Raw genomic sequence first — 25,868 nt, forward strand, 5'->3', positions numbered from 1 at the left:
ATTAAAAAGCCCCCAGCGGTGTCACACGTCAGTTAACCGGTGGTAAAATATTCTTACCGTCACATACCTAGTATATTTTTATATAGATATAATAGGCCTACCTGATTTTGAACACAAGAGGGCAGTATAGCACTATGTTTGACTTTATTTATTTATTGTTTAGACTAAACAACCATTCTGGCAGTTTTTAAACTTAAACTTCATTCTTAAATTGAAAAAAAAAAAGAATAAAATGAGTTAAGTTCTGGTATTTGTATACTTTTATATAATAATAAATGGTTTATAATTAAATTTTTAGAATATATGAACCTTTTAGTGTTTCCTTTTTAGACAATACTTTAATCCCTCGCCATAGCAAAACCGTTTGAGATATTTATTATCCGTTCACAATTTAGCATCATTAATATATTTTTATCATGTTAAAAAAGTTGGGTGGGAATAAAATAAACCACTTAGATAAAGGTGGCTAAAAATTCAGAGGCTGATTTTGCAAAAAAATCCACATTCAGACCAAAATATCTGACTTCCTGATGGTCTGAGCTAATGACTTTAAATTAGAAAGTTGCCCGGGTCGATGAGATCAATATATGAACTGAGTTTTTTTTACTGTAGTTAAAACTAACCCCCCCACTTTTGTCAAAAGCATGTTGAAAGTGACACACTTCCTGCTGCCAGTTAGTGGCGCTATAACTTTGAATCACAATAGCTACATACATCTGATCGGCCTCTTACCACGAACACACTGCTGAAGTTTCATCAAGATCAGTTAATGTATGCAGAAGTTATTCCACTTAGTGTTTCTCTTTTCTCGCCATAAATTCGATTCCTCGCCACGGCCAAACCGTTCGAGATATCAAAAATCCGTCCGCAATTTAGCATCCTCAAAGTCTTGACTACATGCACACCGAGTTTGGAGGGGACACGGTGAATTTTCTAGGAGGAGTATTTCACATTCCACAGCAAGTGTTTTCCAAACAACCCATAATAGCCGACTTCCTGTTGGGCTGGCGTAAAACTTGACCAGGGGAAAGTTGTTCGGCACGATGAGATCTATATGTGTACCGAGTTTCATATTAATTCATGCAAGCATGTTTGATATAAGGACCAAGTTTTAGAACCCCGTTCAAGGGGGCGCTGTTGAGCCCCCCAGCCACGCCCGGGTACCAGCTTCAGCCCGGCCCTGATGGCCGTGGGTTCTGACATGTGTGTAAAGTTTCAAGAGTTTTTGAGCACGTTAAGGACCCCAAAAGCCCCTGAAACCTTGATTAACAATATAAAAGCAATAGTCAAATCCCTCCCCCCCTCCCCTCACACACACATAGACACAGAGAGAGGGAGAGAAAATTCTTCAGAAAATCCACATTCAAACCAAAATATCTCTCTTCCTGTTGGTCCGAGATGGTTAATGTAAATTAGAAAGTTGTCCGTCTTGATGAGAACAATACACATACCAAGTTTTGTTGCTGTTGATAAAACTAACCCCCCCACTTATGACTAAAGGTGGCGCTACTGAGCCCCTCACCACGCCCGTTTCTGAAACTTTGCACATGTCTACGGGCTTATAAATGTGATGTGTCTGTCGAGTTTCATGCAATTTCAAGTATGTTAAGAGTCTCAAAAGCATCAAAAAAGAATATTAAAGTTTGAAGCGTTGCCATGGCAACAGTATTAAAGATATCAAAAATCCTTTCACAGGTCTACATCTGCCGTGTGTCTACATTATACACATAAAGTTTTAAGCAAATCGGGTAAAAATAAGAAAGTGATTTCAAAGCATTTTGAAAGTGACACACTTCCTGTTGCCAGTTGGTGGCGCTATAACTTTGACTCACAAAGGTCACATCCATGTGATCGGCCTCTTACAACGAATACACTGCTGAAGTTTCAGCAAGATCAGATAATGTATGCAGAAGTTATAACACACTTCCTGTGTCCCATTATTCGCCATAAATTCGTTTCCTCGCCACGGCCAAACCGTTCGAGATATCAAAAATCTGTTCGCAAGAATTCATCCTCAATGTCTTGACTTTATTCTCACCGAGTTTGGTGGCGATCGGATGAAATCCCTAGGAGGAGTATTTCACATTCCATTGTATGCGTTTTCCAAACAACGTATAATAACCGACTTCCTGTTGGGCTTTTGTAAAACTTAGAGCACGAAAGTTGTTCGGCCCGATGAGATCTATATGTGTACTGAGTTTCATATTATTACATGCAAGCGTGTTTGATTTATGGACCAAGTTTTCGGACCCCATTCCAGGGGGCGCTGTCGAGCCCCCCTGCCACGCCCCGGTACCAGCTTCAGCCCGGCCCTGATGGCCGCAGGTTCTGACGTGTGTGCAAAATTTCAAGAGTTTTTGAGCATGTTAAGGGCCCCAAAAGTGGCAAAAAGGCAAAAAAAAAAATAATGAAGAAAAAGAAAAAGAAAAAAAAAAAATATAGCTGCGAGCAGTGATTGCGGGCCCAAGCCGGTGGCACCGCCAACCTGGTGCCTTTAGTACACTAAAGGCACCGGGGTGGCGGTGTCACCGGCTTGGGCCCTCCATCGCTGCTCGCAGCTATATATATATATATATATATATATATATATATATATATATATATATATATATATATATATATATATATATATATATCAGACAAGTAATATTCTTTGTCTTGTCACTTAAAAAAAAAAAAAAAATATATATATATATATATATATATATATATATATATATATATATATATATAATTACCTTTTTTTGGATGCTAAACTATTGTTTATTATATGCTTTGTACTTCACTCACGTTCCAATATCGAAGGGAAAAATGATCCTCTTCACATGCGCAAAAATGTCCTTGGAAAATTCACAGTGGAGCGGTGCTTACTGTGATTGTACGAATTGTACTACTGACTATTTAGAGCAGTGTAATCTTTATATGTTAGGTTGACCATTTTATTATTATATTTTATTAAGTCTATAATGAACAGGCTGCAATGTCAAGATTGCAATGCTAGTGTGTGTGTGCGTGTGTGTGTGTGTGTGTGTGTGTGTGTGTGTGTGTGTGTGTGTGTGTGTGTGTGTTCATGTTTTTCTGTCCCGGTGGGGACTTTAACCTGAATGCACACAGACTCATGGGGACTCGTATCACAGTGGGGACCTAAATAGAGGTCCCCATGGGTAAACAAGCTTCATTCAGAATGAGTTTTTTTGGAAATGTAAAAATGCAGAAAGTTTTCAGTGATGGGTAGGTTTAGGGGTAGGGTTAGTGTAAGGAGATAAAATATACAGTTTGTACAGTATAAAAATCATTAAATCTATGGAGAGTCCCCACAAAGATAGTAAACCGTGTGTGTGTGGGTGGGTGTGTGTGTGTGTGTGTGGCGTGGGCGCGTTTGAACAGTGGACACATAAAAACATACTCCGTCATTATACAGGACGACATTCAAACTGCAAAGTGTTAACTTATATTTGTGTACAGTCGCAATAAAACACAACATTGTGCTTTTGTAAAATAATTTCAAGCAATCAACCCCCGAAAGGCGCTAATTTTAAAATTAAACTAAAATGCTCATGGCTGCACGGGCATTCATAACGGTGCACATCCACGGCGAGGAACGAGCAGAACAGAGTGAACGTTTTTCAGTTAATTCCTACTTCCATAGGAATTAATTTGAAACGCTCGCTCAACCACTATCAATGTCAGTGTGGACGAACATATTTTACTTTCGTTTTTAAGTTGGCGATTAAAAAGCCCCCAGCGGTGTCACATGTCGATTAACCGGTGGTAAAATATTCTCACCGTCACATACCTAGTATATTTTTAAGTAGATACAATAGGCCTACCTGATTTTGAACACAAGAGGGCAGTATAGCCCTATGTATGACTTGACTTTTATGGGACTAAATAGTACAATTACTATTTTTAAACTTATAAATATTTATTAAATTGAAAAAAAAAGAATAAAATGGGTTTAGTTGTGATATTTTTATACTTTTATATAGAAATAAATGGTGTTTAATTACATTTTTAGAAGATGAGGCTTTAAGTGTTACTTTACTTTAGTCCCTCACTATAGCAAAACCGTTTGAGATGTTTAATATCCGTTCACAATTTAGCATCTTTAATGTATCTTTATCATTTTGAAAAAGTTTGGTGTGAATAAAATAAACCAGTTAGGAAGAGTAGCTAAAAACTCAGAGTCTGAAATATCCAAAAAATCCACATTCAAACCAAAATATCTGACTTCCTTTTGCTCTGAGCTAATAACTGTAAATTAGAAAGTTGTCCGACTCGGTGAGACCAATATATATACTGATTTTTGTAACTGTTGGTAAAACTAACCCACCCACTTTTGTCAAACGCATGTTGAAAGTGACACACTTCCTGCTGCCAGTTGGTGGCGCTATAACTTTGACTCACGATAGTTACATCCATCTGATCTGCCTCTTACCACGAACACACTGCTAAAGTTTCATCAAGATCAGTTAATGTATGCAGAAGTTATAACACTTCGTCTCCTCTCTTTTCTCGCCATAAATTTGTTTCCTCGCCACGGCCAAACCGTTCGAGATATCAAAAATCCGTCCGCAATTTAGCATTCTCAATGTCTTGACTTCATGCTGACTGAGTTTGGAGGTGATTGAATGAATTCTCTAGGAGGAGTACATCACATTCCACAGCAAGCGTTTTCCAAACAACCCATAATAGCCGACTTCCTGTTGGGCTGGCGTGAAACTTGACAGAGGGAAAGTTGTTCAGCCCGATGAAATCTATATGTGTACCGAGTTTCATATTAATTCATGCAAGCGTGTTTGATATATGAACCAAGTTTTCAGACCCTGTTCAAGAGGGCGCTGTTGAGCCCCCCTGCCACGCCCGTTTCTGAAACTTTTCACATGTCTACTGGCTAATAAGTGTTATGTGTCTGTCGAGTTTCATCCAATTTCAAGCATGCTAAGAGTTTCAAACGCATCCGAAAAGAATATTAAAATTTGATGCGTTGCCACGGCAACAGTATCTAAGATATCAATAATCCTTTCACAGGTCTACATCTGCCGTGTGTTTACATTATACACATAAAGTTTGAAGCAAATCGGGTAAAAGTAAGAGGGTGACTTCAAAGCATTTTGAAAGTGACACACTTCCTGCTGCCAGTTGGTGGCGCTATAACTTTGACTCACAATAGTCACATCCATGTGATCGGCCTCTTACAGCGAATACACTGCTGAAGTTTCATCAAGATCTGTCAATGTATGCAGAAGTTATAACACACTTCCTGTGTCCCATTATTCGCCATAAATTAGTTTCCTCGCCACGGCCAAACCGTTCGAGATATCAAAAATCTGTTCGCAAGAATTCATCCTCAATGTCTTGACTTTATTCTCACCGAGTTTGGTGGCGATCGGATGAAATCCCTAGGAGGAGTATTTCACATTCCATTGTATGCGTTTTCCAAACAACGTATAATAACCGACTTCCTGTTGGGCTTTTGTAAAACTTAGAGCACGAAAGTTGTTCGGCCGGATGAGATCTATATGTGTACTGAGTTTCATATTATTACATGCAAGCGTGTTTGATTTATGGACCAAGTTTTCGGACCCCATTCCAGGGGGCGCCGTCGAGCCCCCCTGCCACGCACCGGTACCAGCTTCAGCCCGGCCCTGATGGCCGCGGGTTCTGACGTGTGTGCAAAATTTCAAGAGTTTTTGAGCATGTTAAGGGCCCCAGAAGTGTCAAAAAGGCAAAAAAAAAAAATAATGAAGAAAAAAAAAAATAATCCTTACGGAAACAATAGGGCCTTCGCCCTTTCAGGGCTTGGGCCCTAATAATAATCCTTACGGAAACAATAGGGCCTTCACCCTTTCAGGGCTTGGGCCCTAATAATAATAATAAATAATCCTACCGGAAACAATAGGGCCTTCGCCCTTTCAGGGCTTGGGCCCTAATAATAATAAATAATCCTACCGAAAACAATAGGGCCTTCGCCCTTTCAGGGCTTGGGCCCTAATAATAATAATAATAATAATAAAATATAGCTGCGAGCAGCGATTACGGGCCCAAGCCGGTGGCACCGCAACCCCGGTGCCTTTAGTCAAGTCAAGTCAAGTCATCTTCATTTATATAGCGCTTTTAACAATGTAGATTGTCTCAAAGCAGCTTTACAGAGATAAGCGTATAATTTAAGGTAACAGAGATTGTTTCGGCTTTACAGCAGAGTTAAGTTATTTCCATCTAAAGTTAGTTTTAATTGATTTGGTTCCGTCGCAATGATCATTTGTTATTAAATTAGGGGCCGCTAAGACGACACCATTCTCTCTACACAGACTTTAAACGCGAACCTGTGAGAAACGCTGATGGCGGTCACATGCGCATTTAGAATGGGTTCTATAGTTATGTGCGTTTGAATATACGCAGGTTTGGAAATCCCTACAAGCCAAGCCTAAACAAAATACTTGTTTTTCCTTATAAATTTTGATAAGGAATTTTATTTGTTGCTTTGGGGTAGGACCGCGAGACGAATTTTCCCAACAACGCCTTATCTGTAGAGTGGTAGTGGGATCCTCCATAGGGAGAGACTAGTTGGCACTTCAGCACTGCGTTGTCATCGGTCCAGGTGAAGGTCCTTCGTCAGATCTGGATACGGCCTGGATCCGGCAGGCTGCAGGAAAAACCTTGGGATAAACACAGACACTAAAATTAGCGTAGATGCCATTCTTCTCATGATGTAACGAGTACATCAGGATTTTTGGGAAGTGTTCCCGGTTCCGGCTGACCTAGTCTATGCAGCATAACATTAAATTATAGAAGTCTATAATGTATTATGTGAAAGCGAGGTCAAAGAGATGTGTCTTTAATCTGGCTTTGAACTGACAGAGTGTGTCTGCTTCCCGGACAATGGTAGGAAGACTGTTCCAGAGTTTTGGTGCTAAATAGGAAAAGGATCTACCGCCAGCAGTCGATTTTGATATTCTAGGTATAATCAACTGGCCGGAATTTTGAGATCGTAATAGACGTGACGGACTATAATGCGTTAAGAGCTCGCTCAAGTACTGCGGAGCTAAACCATTCAGTGCTTTGTAAGTAATCAGCAATATTTTAAAATTTATGCGATGTTTAATAGGGAGCCAATGCAGTTTTGACAGAACCGGGCTAATATGGTCATACTTCCTGGTTCTGGTAAGAACTCGAGCTGCTGCGTTTTGAACCAGCTGTAGTTTGTTTATTAAGCGTGCAGGGCAACCACCCAGTAGAGCATTACAATAATCTAGCCTTGAGGTCATGAACGCATGAACTAATTGTTCCGCATTTGTCAATGAGAGCATATGACGTAATTTAGATATATTTTTAAGATGGAAAAATGCAGTTTTACAGATACTAGACACGTGACTTTCAAATGAAAGATTGGTATCAAAGAGCACACCCAGGTTCCTAACCGACGACGAAGACTTAACAGAGCAGCCATCAAGTGTTAGACAGTATTCTAGGTTATTACGTGAGGAAGTTTTTTGTCCAATAATTAGAAACTCTGTTTTTTCAGAATTTAGAAGTAGGAAATTACAAGTCATCCAATTTTTTATATCCGCTATGCATTCCGTTAATTTTGTGAATTGATAAGTTTCGTTAGGTTTTGAAGAAATATAGAGCTGAGTATCATCGGCATAACAGTGAAAGCTAATGCCATGTTTCCTAATGATATCTCCTAAGGGTAGCATGTACAGAGTGAACAGCAGCGGTCCTAGTACTGAGCCTTGTGGTACGCCATACTGAACTTGTGATCGATGAGACATCTCATCATTTACTGCTACAAACTGATAACGGTCAGATAAGTATGATTTAAACCATGCTAGTGCATTTCCCGTAATGCCAACATAATGTTCTAATCTATTTAAAAGAACGTTGTGGTCGATGGTGTCAAATGCAGCGCTAAGATCGAGTAACACTAATAGAGAGATACAACCACGATCGGATGATAAGAGCAAATCATTTGTGACTCTAACGAGAGCTGTTTCCGTACTATGGTACGGTCTAAATCCGGACTGGAAATCCTCGCAGATATCATTTCTTTCAAGAAAGGAACACAGTTGTGAGGATACTGCCTTTTCTAATATCTTTGACAGAAAAGGTAGATTCGAGATCGGCCTGTAATTGACTAATTCTGAAGGATCAAGTTGCGTTTTTTTAACAAGCGGTTTAATCAAAGCCAGCTTAAAGTTTTTTGGTACGTATCCTAGAGACAAAGACGAATTAATGATATTAAGAAGAGGATCTATGACCTCTGGAAGTATTTCTTTCAGTAGCTTAGTCGGTATAGGGTCTAACATACATGTTGTAGATTTAGATGATTTAATGAGTTTAGTAAATTCTTCCTCTCCTATAGCAACGAATGAATCAAATTTTTCCTCAGGGAGACTACAGTGCACTGCCTGATGCGATACTGTAGTAGACGGTTGCATAGTTATAATTTTGTCCCTGATATTATCAATCTTATAAGTGAAGAAGTTCATAAAGTCATTACTGCTGTGTTTCTTGGAAACTTCGGTGCTTGAAGCTTTATTTTTCGTTAGTTTAGCCACCGTTTCAAATAAATACCTAGGATTATGTTTATTTTCTTCTAATAGGGTTGAAAAATAAGCAGATCTAGCAGCTTTTAAAGCCTCTCTGTAAGTAATTGAGCTCTCTTTCCATGAAATGCGAAATACCTCTAGTTTTGTTTTCTTTCAGTTGCGCTCCATTTTTCTGGCTGCTCTCTTAAGGGCCCGAGTGTGCTCGTTGTACCACGGCGTTGGACTATTTTCTTTAATCTTCTTTAAGCGCAACGGAGCAACTGTGTCTAAAGTGCTGGAAAAGAGAGAGTTAAACGTTTCTGTTGTAATATCTAGTTCTTCTAAGCTATCTGAGATGCTGAGATGATGAAACTGATTAGGAAGATTATTAATAAAGCAATCTTTAGTAGCAGAAGTGATAGGTCTCACATATTTGTAACACGGAGTCGGCTTTGCAGCCTTGGCTAAATGCAAATTACACAAGACTAAATAATGATCTGAGATGTCATCGCTCTGCTGCAGAATTTCAACGGCATCCACATCTATTCCGTGTGATAATATTAGATCTAGAGTATGATTACGACGATGAGTAGGTCCTGACACGTGTTGTCTAACTCCAATTGAATTTACAATGTCTTTAAATGCCAATCCCAATGCATCTTTTTCATTATCGATGTGTATATTAAAATCACCAACAATTAGTACTTTATCTGCAGTCAATATTAATTCTGATAGAAAGTCCGCAAATTCTTTGATAAAGTCTGTATGGTGCCCTGGTGGCCTGTATACAGTAGCCAGCACAAATCTCAAACGTGATTTATCGTTTACACTATATATTTTTACATTAAGCACCAATGCTTCAAAAGAATTATATTTAAAACTTGATTTCTTAGTGGTTTTGAAACTATTACTATAGATTACAGCAACACCACCCCCTTTGCGTTTCAGACGAGGCTCATGTTTATAACAGTAATCTTGCGGGGTTGATTCATTTAAAGTAATGTAATCGTTTGGTTTTAGCCAGGTTTCTGTCAAACACAGCACATCTAGGTTATTATCTGAAATCATATCGTTAACAACGAGTGCTTTTGAAGTAAGCGATCGAATATTCAGCAACCCAAGCTTTAGCATTTGCTCATCTGTATTATAGCTGTTTTTTATTTGTTGAACATCAATTAAATTTTTAACCTTAGTTGGGTTTAAACGTTTTTTGGATTTCCAAATTCGGGGAACAGACACAGTCTCTATATGATGATAGCTAGGTGAAAGAGGCTCTATGTGATGGGATTTATCTGACGTTGGTGACGCGAGGCCGCTAGCAGACGGTCGGTTTAGCCAGTCTGTCTGCTTCCTGACCTGAGCCCCAGATTGTCATGTTTGAGCTCTAAGACTATGAGCCATATTACTAGAGAGAAGAGCAGCACCATCCCAGGAGGGATGAATACCATCTCTTTTCAACAGGTCAGGTTTGCCCCAAAAACTTTTCCAATTGTCTATGAATTCTATATTATTAAGCGGACACCACCGAGACAGCCAACCGTTAAGCGAACATAATCTACTAACTATCTCATCACTCCTGCGAACAGGAAGGGGGCCAGAGCAAATTACAGTCCTTGACATCGTACTTGCAAGTTCACACACCTCTTTAATATTAATTTTGGTGATCTCCGACTGGCGTAGTCGAACATCATTAGTGCCGACATGAATAATGATCTTAGAGAATTTACGATTAGCATTAGCCAGCACTTTTAAATTTGCTTTGATGTCAGGCGCTCTGACTCCCGGCAAACATGTGACTATGGTGGTTGGTGTCTCTATTTTCACGTTCCGTGTAATAGAATCTCCAATAACTAGGGCACAATCATTCTCAGTGGGTGTTTCACTGAGCGGGGCAAATCGATTTGTTATGGTAATCGGAACGGAAGAGTGGTTTTTAGATCCGCGACTAGAGCGATCCCTCACTGTCACCCATTTGCCCGGCTGCACGGGCTCTACTTCAGCCAGAACCGCGTCATGTAAAGAGTTCTCTATTCTATGCGCATCCAAAACATCTAAAGCACTAGCACTCTTACTATCCTCAATTAAAGTTTGGATGCGTGTTTCTAATTCTGAAATCTTCTCTGTCAACCTAACTGTCTCCTTACATTTATCACATATAAATCCTATATTGTCGACAGAGAAGCCTATACTAAACATGTGACATGAAGTGCAAGTGACAATAACAGGACAAGACATTACTCACCGTGTTTGTTGAGTGATTCTTACTCACCTGAGCTTTTTATGAACTCAAAGGCGCGGACGCGCGAGAGAAAAATAAATAAATAAAATAGCTGAGCGCACGGGTGGCGCGTTAGCAGGCTAGCGAATTACTAGCGTTTTGTGCTAGTAGTACTAATAACAAAAGCTAGCGATGACAGGTTAATCTGAGATGTTGGGTAAAATGTAGTAGTATAAACAACTAGAAATGGTAGTAAAATGATGGTTCAAAACAATGAAATATATGGCTAAGACGGAGCTTATCGCACCGAATCAAACAAACACACTCACAGCAGGCAGCGAGGCAGACAGGAGCAATCGATCAGCCAGAGTCTAAAGTCAGAATTGCGTCTTTAGTTACCTAAAGGCACCGGGGTGGCGGTACCGCCGGCTTGGGCCGTCCATCGCTGCTCGCAGCTATATTTATATATATATATATATATATATATATATATATACATACATACATACATACATACACACACATACATATATATGTATGTATATATATATATATATATATATATATATATATATATATATATATATATTATTGTTCAAAAGTTTGGGGTCAGTAAGATTTTTAATGTTTTTAGGAGAAGTCTCTTCTGCTCACCAAGGCTGCATTTATTGATTAAAAATACAAACAAAAACAGTAATATTGTGAAATATTATTCCAATTTAAAACAGCTGTTTTCAATTTTTAAATATTTTACATAGTAATTCATTTCTGTGATCAAAGTTGAGTTTTCAGCATCATTACTCCAGTCTTCAGTGTCACATGATCCTTCAGAAATCATACTAATATGATGATTGATGCTCAATAAATATTCATTATTATTTTCAATGTTGAAAACAGTTGTGTACAGATTTTTTTTTTTTCAAAATGCTTTGATGAATGTAAAGTTCAAAAGAACAGCATATATTTCAAATATATATATTTTTAACATTATAAATGTCTTTACTGTAACTGTTGATCAGTTTAACTCATCCTTCATAAATAAAAGTACTGATTTATTTTATTTATTTCCCCCAAAAATAAAATTAAAATTATTACTAACCCAAAACTTTTGAGCGGTAGTGTTTAACGTTACAAAAGCTTTAGATTTCAGATAAATGCTGTTCTTTTGAACTTTCTATTCATCAAAGACTGTACACAACTGTTTTCGACATTTAAAATAATAATGAATGTTTCTTGAGTATCAATCATCATATTAGAATAATTTCTGAAGGATCATGTGACAGTGACGACTGGAGTAATGATGCTGAAAACTCAGCTTTGATCACAGGAATAAATAACAGTTTAAAATATATTAAAATAGAAAGCAGCTGTTTTAAATTGGAATAATATTTTACAATATTACTGTTTTTGTTTGTATTTTTAATCAAATAAATGCAGCCTTGGTGAGCAGAAGAAACTTCTCTGTTATGTGCGCGCCACAGACTGCACGCACGTCCGCTTAGAGTTCCGCCTTTTGCCTTCCGTCAATATTACGTTATTAGAAAAATATTTTTTTAGAGAATCGATTTTTTGACATTTGTGAATCGATTCAGAATCGTCCACATCCGCATCGCGATGCATCTAAGAATAATTTTTTTCTCCCACCCCTAGATTTCATACAACAGGTTAATAAACAGTTACAATTAAGTCACTTACATTTTAGATGCAATGTTGACTGTTTTTGTTCTGTTTCAGCAGCGAAAATAGTTAAACAAAGATCACGGCAGAACCATCACGCATCACGTGTTTTCTCATAACTGAACGATTGAGCATTTTTAACGAATCGGTTGACTCAAAGATTGAATGATCAATCCATAAACATCTGTTTTAATCATGATCGACTCATTCGAACGAATCGTTTGAACGAATGAATCAATGACTCGCTTATTAAGATGGATGCCTGGCGACACCTAATGGCGGTTTAGTGTTGTTTAAAGCCACACTAGGTAGGAATTACGTTTTGGTCAAACAACGACCCCTAGAGTCGCTGTGGACTACTTGTATTTAACGTTACTGTCGTAAATACCGCTCACGCAGAGCAGTCTCTTCACTCACGGCCTGATACCCTCCCCCCTGTATACCGGCCCCTGTTCAGTCGGATGGAAGCTGTAACGAGTGGAAATAAGGTGTGTCCCCTTTAAGAGCTGCGCGCGCCCTGTTTAACTTTCGGCAGTCTGTATTGTATGTGCGCCTTGAACATTCTGTAAATGGATTGTTTCTGTTTGATGCTCATTCGTGTCCTATTTTTGTCTATCAAGTAATGCTGTGGACGGTAAAACGTGTGACAGACAGTTACACGAGTTCGATTGGTAATAACAGTGACAATTTATATAAAAGGACTTTGGTAATAAACACAACGCGTTTCAAATCGTCGGACATCGAACATCGAGCTATAGCCTCCGAGGATGTCTAAGTTACTAATCCATCAACAAGAACGCCAGGTGCTTTTTAGCTCACACCAACGAGTGAAAGCTTGTCCGAGTGATATACAATATAAGCAATATACTTACAAGTCCAACAGCATGTGAGGACGTGTTGGGGGAAGTGAGGTTTACGCCTATGCCGTAAAGCAGTCGAATTTTGTAGTTCTTTTTGTGTGCGGGGGTTACTACCCGAACCCCGAAGTTTAAAAGTTCAATTAAAAGCGATACAGACCCCATCAGGCTATGGCAGACATGTCATTCAACCTATTGTAAGTCGATGTACCATCACAAGAGTCTTGGAAATATATTATGAAGGTTGAAAAGTTACCTAGTGCTGCTTTAAAAGCATCATTCTTTCCCACATGTGTGTGATTTGTGTGTGCAACATTATCATTATTTTTCTTTCACTATTATATTAGCGATTTAAAAGCACCCACTCGTGTCACACGTCGATTAACCGGTGGGAAAATATCCTCAGACACATACCTAATAAATGTATATTTAAATACAATATTGGCCTACCTGGTAAAAAGTTTTATATACTATTTTGATGTCCTTTTGGACACAAGAGGGCAGTATAGCCCTATGTTTGCTTTTTTGTTGAACCAAATAGCACTAAATAGCCTGTTTTAACTTTTTCATTCTTCTTGAATTGCAAAAACAGAATAAAATGGGTTTAGTTGTGATATTTGTATTCTTTTATATAGAAATAAATGGTATATAATTACATTTTTAGAAGATTTTTAGTGTTTCCTTTTTGGACATTACTTTAATCCCTCGCCATAGCAAAACCGTTTGAGATATTTATTGTCCGTTCTCAATTTAGCATATTTAATGTATTTTCATCATGTTGAAAAAGTTTGATGGGAATAAAATAAATAGTTTAAGAGGAGTGGCTAAAAATTCAGAGGCTGATTTTGCAAAAAAAATCCACATTCAGACCAAAATATCTGACTTCCTTTTGCTCTGAGCTAATGAATGTAATTAGAAAGTTGTCCGGCTTGATGAGAACAATATAAAAACTTTTTTTTTTTTACTGTATTTAAAACTAACCCCCCCACTTTTGTCAAAAGCATGTTGAAAGTGACACACTTCCTGCTGCCAGTTGGTGGCGCTATAACTTTGACTCACAATAGTTACATCCATCTGATCGGCCTCTTACCATGAACAAACTGCTGAAGTTTCATCAAGATCAGTTAATGTATGCAGAAGTTATTTCACTTCGTGTTTCTCTTTTCTCGCCATAAATTCGATTCCTCGCCACGGCCAAACCGTTCAAGATATCAAAAATCCGTCCGCAATTTAGCATCCTCAATGTCTTTACTTCATGCTGACTGAGTTTGGAGGTGATTGAATGAATTCTCTAGGAGGAGTACATCACATTCCACAGCAAGCGTTTTCCAAACAACCCATAATAGCCGACTTCCTGTTGGGCTGGCGTGAAACTTGACAGAGGGAAAGTTGTTCGGCCCCATGAAATCTATATGTGTACCGAGTTTCATATTAATTCATGCAAGCGTGTTTGATATATGGACCAAGTTTTCAGACCCTGTTCAAGAGGGCGCTGTTGAGCCCCCCTGCCACGCCCGTTTCTGAAACTTTTCACATGTCTACTGGCTAATAAGTGTTATGTGTCTGTCGAGTTTCATCCAATTTCAAGCATGTTAAGAGTCTCAAACGCATCCAAAAAGAATATTAAAATTTGATGCGTTGCCACGGCAACAGTATCTAAGATATCAATAATCCTTTCACAGGTCTACATCTGCCGTGTGTTTACATTATACACATAAAGTTTGAAGCAAATCGGGTAAAATTAAGAGGGTGACTTCAAAGCATTTTGAAAGTGACACACTTCCTGTTGCCAGTTGGTGGCGCTATAACTTTGACTCACAATAGTCACATCCTTGTGATCGGCCTCTTACAACAAACACACTGCGAAAGTTTCATCAAGATCAGTTAATGTATGCAGAAGTTATAACACACTTCCTGTGTCCCATTAATCGCCATAAATTCGTTTCCTCGCCACAGCCAAACCGTTCGAGATATCAAAAATCCGTCCGCAATTTAGCATCCTCAATGTCTTGACTTCATGCACACCGAGTTTGGTTGTGATTGGACGAATATTCTAGGAGGAGTATTTCAAATTCCAGAGGATGCGTTTTTCAAACAACCCATAATAGTTGACTTCCTGTTGGGCTGGTGTAAAACTTAGAGCACGAAAGTTGTTCGGCCCGATGAGATCTATATGTGTACTGAGTTTCATATTATTATATGCAAGCGTGTTTGATTTATAGACCAAGTAAAGGCACCGGGGTTGCGGTGCCACCGGCTTGGGCCCGTAATCGCTGCTCGCAGCTATATTTATATATATATTTACACATATATAAATATATAAAAGACAGAAAATATTACTTGACTTACCTTATTCTGATTTTATGATACATTCAAAATATTTCACAACAAATCTTTTAAATTTAATGTAAAAATAAAAATGAAAGTAAGCAGTGTTGGGCTCACGTAACCCTCTCATCAGAATCAAAATGTTTCAACATTTGCGATGTATTTGGATGCTAAACTATTCTTTATTATAGGCTTTGTTCTTCACTCGTGTTCCAATATCGACGGAAAAAATCATCCTCTTCACACGCGCAAAAATGTGCTTGGAAACATCACAGTGGAGCGGTGCTTACTGTGAATGTACGAATTGTACTACTGACTATTTAGAGCAGTGTAATTTTTATATGTTAGGTTGACTATTTTATTATTATATTTTATTAAGGCTATAATGGACAGGCTTTGATGTCAAGATAGCAATGCTGGAGTGTGTGTGTGTGTGTGTGTGTGTGTGTGTGTGTGTGTGTGTGTGTGTGTGTGTGTGTGTGTGTGTGTGTGTGTGTGTGTGTGTGTGTGTGTGTGTGTGTGTGTGTGTTTATGTTTTTCTATCCCGGTGGGGACTTTAGCCTGAATGCACACAGACTCATGGGGACTCGTGTCACAGTGGGGACCTAAATAGAGGTCCCCATGGGTAAACAAGATTATAAATCATACAGAATGAGTTTTTTTTTAAATGTAAAAATGCAGAAAGTTTTCTGGGATAGGTAGGTTTAGGGGTAGGGTTAGTGTGAGGAGATAGAATATACAGTTTGTACAGTATAAACACCATTAAGTCTATGGAGAGTCCCCAGATAGTAAACCGTGTGTGTGTGTGTGTGTGTGGCGTGGACACAATTGAACAGTGGACACAAAAAAACATACTCCGTCATTATACAGGACGACATTCAAACTGCAAAGTGTAAACTTATATTTGTGTACAGTCGCAATAAAACACAACATTGTGCTTTTGTAAAATAATTTCAAGCAATCCACCCCCCGAAAGGCACTAATTTTAAAATTAAACTAAAATGCTCATGGCTGCCACGGTCATTCATAACGGTGCGCGTCCACGGCGAGGAACGAGCAGAACAGAGTGAATGTTTTTCAGTTAATTCCTACTTCCATAGGAATTCATTTGAAACGCTCGCTCAACCACTATCAATGTCAGTGCGGACGGACATATTTTACTTTCGTTTTTAAGTTGGCGATTCAAAAGCCCCCAGCGGTGTCACACGTCAATTAACCGGTGGTAAAATATTCTCACCGTCACATACCTAGTATATTTTTATGTAGATACAATAGGCCTACCTGATTTTGAACACAAGAGGGCAGTATTATCCCTATGTATGACTTGACTTTTATGGGACTAAATAGTACAATTACTATTTTTAAACTTATAATTATTAAATTGAAAAAAAAAAACAGAATAAAATGGGTTTAGTTGTGATATTTGTATACTTTTATATAGAAATAAATGGTATATAATTACATTTTTAGAAAATTTGAGGCTTTTAGTTTTTCCTTTTTGGACATTACTTTAATCCCTCGCCATATCAAAACCGTTTGAGATATTTATTATCCGTTCTCAATTTAGCATATTTAATGTATTTTCATCATGTTGAAAAAGTTTGGTGGGAATAAAATAAATAGTTTAAGAGGAGTGGCTAAAAATTCAGAGGCTGATTTTGCAAAAAAAATCCACATTCAGACCAAAATATCTGACTTCCTTTTGCTCTGAGCTAATGAATGTAAATTAGAAAGTTGTCTGGCTTGATGAGAACAATATAAAAACTTTTTTTTTTTACTGTATTTAAAACTAACCCCCCCACTTTTGTCAAAAGCATGTTGAAAGTGACACACTTCCTGCTGCCAGTTGGTGGCGCTATAACTTTGACTCACAATAGTTACCTCCATCTGATCGGCCTCTTACCATGAATAAACTGCTGAAGTTTCATCAAGATCAGGTAATGTATGCAGAAGTTATTTCACTTCGTGTTTCTCTTTTCTCGCCATAAATTCGATTCCTCGCCACGGCCAAACCGTTCAAGATATCAAAAATCCGTCCGCAATTTAGCATCCTCAATGTCTTGACTTCATGCTGACTGAGTTTGGAGGTGATTGAATGAATTCTCTAGGAGGAGTACATCACATTCCACAGCAAGCGTTTTCCAAACAACCCATAATAGCCGACTTCCTGTTGGGCTGGCGTGAAACTTGACAGAGGGAAAGTTGTTCGGCCCCATGAAATCTATATGTGTACCGAGTTTCATATTAATTCATGCAAGCGTGTTTGATATATGGACCAAGTTTTCAGACCCTGTTCAAGAGGGCGCTGTTGAGCCCCCCTGCCACGCCCGTTTCTGAAACTTTTCACATGTCTACTGGCTAATAAGTGTTATGTGTCTGTCGAGTTTCATCCAATTTCAAGCATGTTAAGAGTCTCAAACGCATCCAAAAAGAATAAAATGTGATGCGTTGCCACGGCAACAGTATCTAAGATATCAATAATCCTTTCACAGGTCTACATCTGCCGTGTGTTTACATTATACACATAAAGTTTGAAGCAAATCGGGTAAAATTAAGAGGGTGACTTCAAAGCATTTTGAAAGTGACACACTTCCTGCTGCCAGTTGGTGGCGCTATAACTTTGACTCACAATAGTCACATCCTTGTGATCGGCCTCTTACAACAAACACACTGCGAAAGTTTCATCAAGATCAGTTAATGTATGCAGAAGTTATAACACACTTCCTGTGTCCCATTATTCGCCATAAATTTGTTTCCTCGCCACAGCCAAACCGTTCGAGATATCAAAAATCCGTCCGCAATTTAGCATCCTCAATGTCTTGACTTCATGCACACCGAGTTTGGTTGTGATTGGACGAATATTCTAGGAGGAGTATTTCAAATTCCAGAGGATGCGTTTTTCAAACAACCCATAATAGTTGACTTCCTGTTGGGCTGGTGTAAAACTTAGAGCACGAAAGTTGTTCGGCCCGATGAGATCTATATGTGTACTGAGTTTCATATTATTATATGCAAGCGTGTTTGATTTATAGACCAAGTTTTCGGACACCATTCCAGGGGGCGCTGTCGAGCCCCCGTGCCACGCCCGGGTACCAGCTTCAGTCCGGCCCTGATGGCCGCAGGTTCTGATGTGTGTGCAAAATTTCAAGAGTTTTTGAGCATGTTAAGGGCCCCAAAAGTGCCCGAAAGGTTGACAAAATAATAATAATAATAATAATTAAAGCTGCAAGCAGCGATGAAAGGGCCCTCGCACCCGTGCCATCAACACTCGGTGGCTTTAGGAAGACAGAGCATGGTTGGGAAATGTACATTTAAGGAGGTATATATAGTAAGAGTATGTCAAAGTCAGTTACAAAATGTTTTGTATAATGGTGATAATAGCATGCTTCATGACTCAGCTAAGTGTTGCTAGCATGTTTAGTCTGTTTCTAGCATGCTTAGTACACAATAATTATGTGGTTAGTACTGCATTACTGTGTTAACCATGTCAGTTTCTGTTGCCAGTAGGTGGCGTTATCACTATAACTGAATATGAGCATGGATGTGTGTTCAGGACAGAACTCTTATCAAACGTGTGAAGTTTGGTGCAAATTGGACATTGCCTTCTTGAGTAACAACAAAGTCATGTTTCATTGAATTAGCATTCTTTAGCACTTAGCTAAGCATTGTTAGTATGTTTTAACATGTTTCTAGCATGTTTAGAACTCAATGGCATTTTTAACATGTTGCTAGAACGGCATCAACGTGTTAAACATGTCACTTCCTGTTGCCAGTAGGTGGCGCTATTACTATAACTGAACATTCTCATGTAGATGTGTTCAGGCCATGACTCTTATCAAAAGTGTGAAGTTTGGGGCAGATTGGACATTCCATGCCTGAGTTACAGCAAATTCCTATTTAATTGCAATAATAGCATGCTTTAGCACTTAGCTAAGAGTTTGCTAGCATGTTTTAGCATGTTTCTAGTATGTTGTTAGCATGTTTAGCACTTGCTGGCACTTTTTTATATGTTATTAGGAGTCCATAACAGTGTTAAACATGTCACTTCCTGTTGCCAGCAGGTGGCGCTATGACTGTAACTGAATATAAGCATGGTCATGTGTTCAGGACAGAACTCTTATCAAAAGTGTGAAGTTTGGGGCAGATTGGACATTCCATGCCTGAGTTACAGCAAATTCATATTTAATTACAGTAATATCATTCTTTAGCACTTAGCTAAGTGTTTGCTAGTATGTTTTAGCATGTCTCTAGTATGTTGGTAGGATGTTTAGCACCTACTGGCATTTTTTTATATGTTATTAGGAGTCAAGAACAATGTTAAACGTCACTTCCTGTTGCCAGCAGGTGGCGCTATGACTATAACTAAATATGAGCATGGACATGTGTTCAAGAGATAACTCTTATCAAACGTGTGAAGTTTGGGGTAGATTGTACATTGCCTTCTTGAGTAACAACAAAGTCCTGTTTCATTGAATTAGCATGCTTTAGCACTTAGCTAAGTATTGCTAGCATGTTTTAACATGTTTCTAGCATGTTTAGAACTCAATGGCATTTTTAACATGTTGCTAGAACGGCATCAACGTGTTAAACATGTCACTTCCTGTTGCCAGTAGGTGGCGCTATAACTATAACTGAATTTGAGCATAGACATGTGTTCAGGCCATGATTCTTATCAAACGTGTGAAGTTTGGGGCAGATTGGACATTCCATGCCTGAGTTACAGCAAATTCCTATTTAATTGCAGTAATAGCATGCTTTAGCACTTAGCTAAGTGTTTGCTAGCATGTTTCTAGTATGTTGCTAACCTGTTTATCACTTGCTGGCTCTTTTTTATATGTTATTAGGAGACCACAACAGTGTTAAACATGTCATTTCCTGTTGACATCAGGTGGCGCTATTACTATAACTGAATATTCTCATGTAGATGTGTTCAGGCCATGACTCTTATCAAACGTGTGAAGTTTGGGGCAGATTGGACATTCCATGCCTGTGTTACAGCAAATTCCTATTTAATTGCAGCAATAGCCTGCTTTAGCACTTAGCTAAGAGTTTGCTAGCATGTTTTAGCATGTTTCTAGTATGTTGTTAGCATGTTTAGCACTTGCTGGCACTTTTTTTATATGTTTTTATATGTCCACAACAGTGTTTAACATGTCACTTCCTGTTGCCAGCAGGTGGCACTATGACTGTAACTGAATATGAGCATGGTCATGTGTTCAGGACAGAACGTTTATTAAAAGTGTGAAGTTTGGCGCAGATTGGACATTGCCTTCTTGAGTAACAACAACATCCTGTTTCATTGAATTAGCATTCTTTAGCACGTACCTAAGCATTGTTAGCATGTTTTAACATGTTTCTAGCATGTTTAGAACTCAATGGCATTTTTAACATGTTGCTAGAACGGCATCAACGTGTTAAACATGTCACTTCCTGTTGCCAGTAGGTGGCGCTATTACTATAACTGAACATTCTCATGTAGATGTGTTCAGGCCATGACTCTTATCAAAAGTGTGAAGTTTGGGGCAGATTGGACATTCCATGCCTGAGTTACAGCAAATTCCTATTTAATTGCAATAATAGCATGCGTTAGCACTTGGCTAAGAGTTTGCTAGCATGTTTTAGCATGTTTCTAGTATGTTGTTAGCATGTTTAACACTTGCTGGCACTTTTTTATATGTTATTAGGAGTCCATAACAGTGTTAAACATGTCACTTCCTGTTGCCAGCAGGTGGCGCTATGACTGTAACTGAATATAAGCATGGTCATGTGTTCAGGACAGAACGCTTATCAAAAGTGTGAAGTTTGGGGCAGATTGGACATTCCATGCCTGAGTTACAGCAAATTCATATTTAATTGCAGTAATATCATTCTTTAGCACTTAGCTAAGTGTTTGCTAGTATGTTTCAGCATGTCTCTAGTATGTTGGTAGGATGTTTAGCACCTACTGGCATTTTTTTATATGTTATTAGGAGTCAAGAACAGTGTTAAACGTCACTTCCTGTTGCCAGCAGGTGGCGCTATGACTGTAACTGAATATAAGCATGGTCATGTGTTCAGGACAGAACGCTTATCAAAAGTGTGAAGTTTGGTGCAGATTGGACATTGCCTTCTTGAGTAACAACAACATCCTGTTTCATTGAATTAGCATGCTTTAGCACTTAGCTAAGTATTGCTAGCATGTTTTAACATGTTTCTAGCATGTTTAGAAGTCAATGGCATTTTTAACATGTTGCTAGAATGGCATCAACGTGTTAAACATGACACTTCCTGTTACCAGTAGGTGGCGCTATTACTATAACTGAATATTCTCATGTAGATGTGTTCAGGACAGAACGCTTATCAAAAGTGTGAAGTTTGGGGCAGATTGGACATTCCATGCCTGAGTTACAGCAAATTCCTATTTAATTGCAATAATAGCATGCTTTAGCACTTAGCTAAGAGTTTGCTAGCATGTTTTAGCATGCTTCTAGTATGTTGTTAGCATGTTTAGCACTTGCTGGCACTTTTTTATATGTTATTAGGAGTCCATAACAGTGTTAAACATGTCACTTCCTGTTGCCAGCAGGTGGCGCTATGACTATAACTGAATATGAGCATGGTCATGTGTTCAGGACAGAACTCTTATCAAAAGTGTGAAGTTTGGGGCAGATTGGACATTCCATGCCTGAGTTACAGCAACTTCCTGTTTCATGGCGAAACATCGAAATTTGTCAGGCCGCCGAGGACCCGCACTTCGACGAAAACTCAAGATCTTCGCAATTTAACGTCGCAAAGGCCTGAAGATTACACTCACCAAATTTGAAGATGATCAGATTAAAACTGTAGGAGGAGTTCGTTAAAGTACGAGGCCTGAAAATGGCAAAAACTGCACAAAAATCTGAGAGGAAGTTCAAAATGGCTGACTTCCTGTTGTGTTTAGGGCTACGCTCCAAGAGACTTTTTTGTAGGTATTAGGTAATTACATGTATGTACCGAATTTCGTGCACGTACGTGGAACGATGCGGGAGGCGCACTCCGTTGAACTTTTATAGGTGGCGCTATCGAGCCATTTTGCCCCGTCCAATTCTGAAACCTATATCAGATGTAAATTTTCGCCAGTTCTGACGCGTGTGCAAAGTTTCGTGAGTTTTCGCGCATGTTTAGGCCCTCAAAAATGCAATTCAATGCGGAGAAGAAGAATAATAATAATAATTAAAGCTGCAAGCAGCGATGAAAGGGCCCTCGCACCCGTGCCATCAACACTCGGTGGCTTTAGGAAGACAGAGCATGGTTGGGAAATGTACATTTAAGGAGGTATGTATAGTAAGAGTATGTCAAAGTCAGTTACAAAATGTTTTGTATAATGGTGATAATAGCATGCTTCATGACTCAGCTAAGTATTGCTAGCATGTTTAGTCTGTTTCTAGCATGCTTAGTACACAATAATTATGTGGTTAGTACTGCATTACTGTGTTAACCATGTCAGTTTCTGTTGCCAGTAGGTGGCGTTATGACTATAACTGAATATGAGCATGGATGTGTGTTCATGACAGAACTCTTATCAAACGTGTGAAGTTTGGTGCAAATTGGACATTGCCTTCTTGAGTAACAACAAAGTCATGTTTCACTGAATTAGCATCCTTTAGCACTTAGCTAAGCATTGTTAGCATGTTTTAACATGTTTCTAGCATGTTTAGAACTGAATGGCATTTTTAACATGTTGCTAGAACGGCATCAACGTGTTAAACATGTCACTTCCTGTTGCCAGTAGGTGGCGCTATTACTATAACTGAACATTCTCATGTAGATGTGTTCAGGCCATGACTCTTATCAAAAGTGTGAAGTTTGGGGCAGATTGGACATTCCATGCCTGAGTTACAGCAAATTCCTTTTTAATTGCAATAATAGCATGCTTTAGCACTAGCTAAGAGTTTGCTAGCATGTTTTAGAATGTTTCTAGTATGTTGTTAGCAATGTTTAGCACTTGCTGGCACTTTTTTATATGTTATTAGGAGTCCATAACAGTGTTAAACATGTCACTTCCTGTTGCCAGCAGGTGGCGCTATGACTGTAACTGAATATGAACATGGTCATGTGTTCAGGACAGAACGCTTATCAAAAGTGTGAAGTTTGGGGCAGATTGGACATTCCATGCCTGAGTTACAGCAAATTCATATTTAATTGCAGTAATATCATTCTTTAGCACTTAGCTAAGTGTTTGCTAGTATGTTTTAGCATGTCTCTAGTATGTTGGTAGGATGTTTAGCACCTACTGGCATTTTTTTTTTATATGTTATTAGGAGTCAAGAACAGTGTTAAACGTCACTTCCTGTTGCCAGCAGGTGGCGCTATGACTATAACTAAATATGAGCATGGACATGTGTTCAAGAGATAACTCTTATCAAACGTGTGAAGTTTGGGGTAGATTGTACATTGCCTTCTTGAGTAACAACAAAGTCCTGTTTCATTGAATTAGCATGCTTTAGCACTTAGCTAAGTATTGCTAGCATGTTTTAACATGTTTCTAGCATGTTTAGAAGTCAATGGCATTTTTAACATGTTGCTAGAACGGCATCAACGTGTTAAACGTCACTTCCTGTTGCCAGTAGGTGGTGCTATTACTATAACTGAATTTGAGCATAGACATGTGTTCAGGCCATGATTCTTATCAAACGTGTGAAGTTTGGGGCAGATTGGACATTCCATGCCTGGGTTACAGCAAATTCCTATTTAATTGCAGTGATAGCATGCTTTAGCACTTAGCTAAGTGTTTGCTAGCATGTTTCTAGTATGTTGCTAACCTGTTTAGCACTTGCTGGCTCTTTTTTATATGTTATTAGGAGACCACAACAGTGTTAAACATGTCACTTCCTGTTGACAGCAGGTGGCGCTATTACTATAACTGAATATTCTCATGTAGATGTGTTCAGGCCATGACTCTTATCAAACGTGTGAAGTTTGAGGCAGATTGGACATTCCATGCCTGTGTTACAGCTAATTCCTATTTAATTGCAGCAATAGCATGCTTTAGCACTTAGCTAAGTGTTTGCTAGCATGTTTTAGCATGTTTCTAGTATGTTGTTAGCATGTTTAACACTTGCTGGCACTTTTTTATATGTTATTAGGAGTCCATAACAGTGTTAAACGTCACTTCCTGTTGCCAGCAGGTGGCGCTATGACTATAACTAAATATGAGCATGGACATGTGTTCAAGAGATAACTCTTATCAAACGTGTGAAGTTTGGCGCAGATTGGACATTGCCTTCTTGAGTAACAACAACATCCTGTTTCATTGAATTAGCATGCTTTAGCACTTAGCTAAGTATTGATAGCATGTTTTAACATGTTTCTAGCATGTTTAGAAGTCAATGGCATTTTTAACATGTTGCTAGAATGGCATCAACGTGTTAAACATGACACTTCCTGTTACCAGTAGGTGGCGCTATTACTATAACTGAATTTTCTCATGTAGATGTGTTCAGGACAGAACGCTTATCAAAAGTGTGAAGTTTGGGGCAGATTGGACATTCCATGCCTGAGTTACAGCAAATTCCTATTTAATTGCAATGATAGCATGCTTTAGCACTTAGCTAAGAGTTTGCTAGCATGTTTTAGCATGCTTCTATTATGTTGTTAGCATGTTTCGCACTTGCTGGCACTTTTTTATATGTTATTAGGAGTCCATAACAGTGTTAAACATGTCACTTCCTGTTGCCAGCAGGTGGCGCTATGACTGTAACTGAATATGAGCATGGTCATGTGTTCAGGACAGAACGCTTATCAAAAGTGTGAAGTTTGGGGCAGATTGGACATTCCATGCCTGAGTTACAGCAACTTCCTGTTTCATGGCGAAACATCGAAATTTGTCAGGCCGCCGAGGACCCGCCCTTTGACGAAAACTCAAGATCTTCGCAATTTAACGTCGCAAAGGCCTTAAGATTACACTCACCAAATTTGAAGATGATCAGATTAAAACTGTAGGAGGAGTTCGTTAAAGTACGAGGCCTGAAAATGGCAAAAACTGCACAAAAATCTGAGAGGAAGTTCAAAATGGCTGACTTCCTGTTGTGTTTAGGGCTATGCTCCAAGAGACTTTTTTGTAGGTATTAGGTCATTACACGTATGTACCGAATTTCGTGCACGTACGTGGAACGTTGCGGGAGGCGCACTCCGTTGAACTTTTATAGGTGGCGCTATCGAGCCATTTTGCCCCGTCCAATTCTGAAACCTATATCAGATGTAAATTTTCGCCAGTTCTGACGCGTGTGCAAAGTTTCG

Source organism: Scardinius erythrophthalmus (genome assembly GCF_964197995.2).
Source record: "Scardinius erythrophthalmus genome assembly, chromosome: 14".
In the NCBI taxonomy this organism is placed as follows: domain Eukaryota; kingdom Metazoa; phylum Chordata; class Actinopteri; order Cypriniformes; family Leuciscidae; genus Scardinius; species Scardinius erythrophthalmus.